Source organism: Microcebus murinus, chromosome 30 (genome assembly GCF_040939455.1).
Source record: "Microcebus murinus isolate Inina chromosome 30, M.murinus_Inina_mat1.0, whole genome shotgun sequence".
Classification (NCBI taxonomy): domain Eukaryota; kingdom Metazoa; phylum Chordata; class Mammalia; order Primates; family Cheirogaleidae; genus Microcebus; species Microcebus murinus.
The window spans coordinates 3,631,341-3,635,099 of NC_134133.1; the positions used below are offsets into that span (position 1 = coordinate 3,631,341).

Sequence of the window (3,759 nt, forward strand, 5' to 3'; positions counted from 1 at the left end):
TGTAATATGGGCACCAAAACTTTGTAGGCGATTATCTGCAAAGGGCGAGAGGGGACAGAGAGTGAAGCCCGTGCTGCCCAGAGGTTGATGGAGACAGAACTAGGAAAATGCTTTCTCTGGATTTTCAAGGGTCCTGGTGTCAGCCGAGGAATGGCATGACAAGGCAAATGGAAATGCAAATCAAAACCACAATGAGATACCACCTAACCCCAGTGAGAATGGCCCATATCAAGAAATCCCAAACAACAAATGCTGGCGAGGATGTGGAGAGACAGGAACACTCTTACACTGCTGGTGGGACTGCAAATTAGTGCAACCTCTGCGGAAAAGAATGTGGAGATATCTCAAACAACTAGAAATAGAAATACCATTCGACCCAGCAATAGCATTGTTGGCCGTCTACCCAAAAGAACGTAAGTCACTCTATTAAAGACATCTGCACCCGAATGTTTATGGCAGCACAATTCACTGTTGCACGGTCATGGAAACTACCCAAGTGCCCGTCGATTCATGAGTGGACAACTAAAATGTGGTATATGCTCACAATGGAATATTCCTCAATCCTAAGAAACGATAGTCAACTAGCACCGTTTATGCTATCTTGGATTAAGCTTAAGCCTGTAACATACAAAGCGAGACGACACAAGACCTGGAAAATGGGCTACACACATCTACTCGCCATCAAATAGGTACTGACAGCCTAAAACTATGGTGCTCAAAAAAAAACTGTAGTGTTCAACAGGGATCTGGGTGAGTGGGGGGGAGAGACCCACATCTTAAGGATGTGATGAGCATTGTAAGGGGGAGGAAAGGATTACCTCTATCCCTTTTTAGAGAGAGGCAAAGAAACACACTGCAACCAAAATGTCTAAAAAAAAAAAAAATTTGTTGATGGGAGGTGGACAGGTGGAAGGGGGGAGGAGGGGAAGGACACGCACTTTCATGGTGGGTGCAGGGCGCACCCCTTGGAGACTGGGCACCCTTGAAGCTCTCGCAGAGCGGGGTGGGGAGGCGGGGCAGGGGCAAGATATGTGACCTTTAACAATATTTGTACCCACAGAATTTGAGATAAAAGAAAAGAAAAGAAAAGGCAAATGGGGCAACCTGATAACACCCAAACAGGTGTATATATTATGGCCTGACTCTTGGAGCTCCATTCCTGCCCCTGACAGGCGTCCTGAGCATTGCAACAACATCCAGAGCAGGGCGTCTAAAACCCCTCACGATGCCCTGCACGGGGCGGACGGAAGGTGACAGGGGCGGAGAGGAACGTGCGCGCGCAAGTGTCGACTCACAAGAAAATCGCGCGACGTCCGGCGGTTCTTGGCTTTTACCTTGGAAACGGCGCCAAGGCGACAGCTTCTGCCTAATATTCCTGCAGATGGGAGTGGGTATCCCCCGAGTGCGAGCTGCCTTCTAATTCAACAATGCCATCTGTTCGGTCCTCGCGGTATGGCGTGGGGAGGCAGGGCGAGAGGCCTCGGGCCCTCGTCCCCGCAGTTTCCGCCCGCCATTTTCCTCGTGTTCGCACGTACTACGCCGTAAAGCGCCCTCCAGTCACGGCATTGCCGTAAGGCAGTGCTGACCGCCGTCCAATGTCTGCGTCGCAGCTATTAGACGATGTGATTTTTTTCAGGAAGGAAATGCACTGTTGCTCGCATACCACCACCTTGCGGGGTCAGCTAGGGGGGGAAATACGAGGTCAGGAGGAGGAAATCCTTCCTTAGTATTAATAGAAAAAAAATTACGACAAGCTGTGAAGAGTTCCATAGTTTTTTGTGGTTTTTTTTGTAGCATTCAAATCTTTCCTTTAGGACCAACAACGTCTATGAACATACTCCACGCCTGGAATTTGCCCTGTCAAAGCCAGACATCTTTTTTTAATTGAATCTTGCTTGGAAAGCAGTGAAATTTCTTTTCTTTTTTTTTTTTTTTCTTCCATCTGTAATTTGCTTTTTATGTGAAGGGAGAGACATTCTGTTTCTCTTCTTTGGGGGATTGTCCTATTCCTGCAGAAACAATCAATGTTGGCCCATTTATCTCCCGCTTCCCAGAACTGTGATGTGGGCTGTAAGTATGTGGACGTTCGCAACATAGGTTTTTCATGGCTGTATTTTCCAGTCACATCGGCGAGTGGCCCTCATTAATTTTCTAGAACATTTCGAACCCGATGACAACTCTTTTAGTCTTTGTTTGTTAACTGTGTCCTGCCTGTCTACCTTTTCATGTCTAATTGCTTTCAGGGAACAGATAAAACAGAAATGGAATATCGCTTTGCTTGATATTTTTCAGACCGCATACATCAGAGCACAACCATCTGTGAAGATACATTTCGGCTTTCATCAGATTCTGCCATGGCTTCTTTGAGGATTAATCAGCCTTCCACATGGGCCTGTTTCCATGGCAAATGTGAGGCCGGGCAAAGACCAGGTTGCATTTGTGTTCCGACGCAGGTAAAAGAGAAAAACGCATGTAGAAGGGAGGGATGATGGAATATTTTCACTCCTCAAATGTTGTGACTTGCAGAACAAGTGCTTTTAGAGTGGAAAATGTAGCCGGGGGGAGTTTTCCTTGGTGGGAAATGTGAAAGTAAAAGCCATACCCACTTTTCCTGTGTGTGGAAAAGTGAATTGCAATTGCCCACCAAGGAGAAAGTAGGCTCTCGTCGCGTGTCAGCGTGTGTGAACTGCCTGGTTCCCATAAGAAGTCCCTTTCTTTGGGGAAAGGGGGTTTGCATCTCAATCGTCTCTTGCCAGCAATTGGGGTCCCCATCCTTTCTGCCCATCTTTGTCTCCGTGTGTCGTTTTCCCTCCATTTTCGTTCCCCAAAGACGACTAACACACAGCGGTTGTGTGTACACAAGGCGGAGGAGTTAAGCCAAACTTCACACCGTGTGGACATTTGTAAAACCAGCATGAGGGACCGGCACCCAGCAAGACAAAAAGGAACAAACATGCAGAGACTCAGAGATAACCAACTGCATCTACACTAGGTTTAATCAAGTCGAGAATGAATGAAAAAATCCGGCCACCCTGAATCCTTCACTTGGTTAGCATTTGCCAACGACGTGTTTGAAATTTAGATAAAGCAGCTGGATAAGTGATGAAATTTTACTTTCTATCCTCTTGTTCAGAATAGCCAATAACATATTGTTTGCAAAATCTTGACAGAAAGCTGTATTGCCCTCCTAATTTATTTCCAAGTGGTAGAGGAGAATTTAGAAGTAAGCAAGAGGTTGTTTGGGGAAAAATAAAGTTGTTTAAGATGGCCAAGTCTTCCGCTTTGGTTTCGTGGAACGGTACCTTGGGTATTTACAAAATATGTTTACACCAAGTCACTTCCACTGCTTGATATAAGATCCCTGTTATTTTTTTCTTACTTTGCCAGAAGATCTCATTGTGTTTGAATTTTTGAGAAAAGATGGTATGTGAGTCTGAGAAGCAGATGACAAAATGAGATGAAATGAGCAAGGATCTAATTACAGGAAGCACTTGGGAGAGAGAGAATGGGGCAGGAGCTGGTAAGGATGGGAGAGCCTTGCTTTAGTTTCTCCACCATGCCCAGTCATTTTCTGGGAAGCTGCTCGTGGGAAGCATTGGACTGGGTACAGACGTGGTAGCAAATTTCAGATGGTAGCCATTGACTGTTGGTTAATGACACTCCCTGTAATTGGAAGTCTTTGGGGTGCAGTCTCATGGCAGACAGAAATGGTAATATTTTGTTAGAATATAGATAAGAGACTCCAAAATTCAGTGACTT

General features: G+C 45.8%; 1 long non-coding RNA gene across 1 annotated transcript; it reads left to right on the forward strand.

Annotated features, from left to right (window-relative positions):
• The first annotated feature begins 1,982 nt into the window (after positions 1-1,982).
• Positions 1,983-3,010, forward strand: LOC142865604 (uncharacterized). The gene is made up of 3 exons (XR_012915804.1): positions 1,983-2,070; positions 2,293-2,453; positions 2,831-3,010. It is a non-coding gene; the product is annotated as an uncharacterized LOC142865604 (long non-coding RNA).
• Positions 3,011-3,759: the final 749 nt, after the last annotated feature.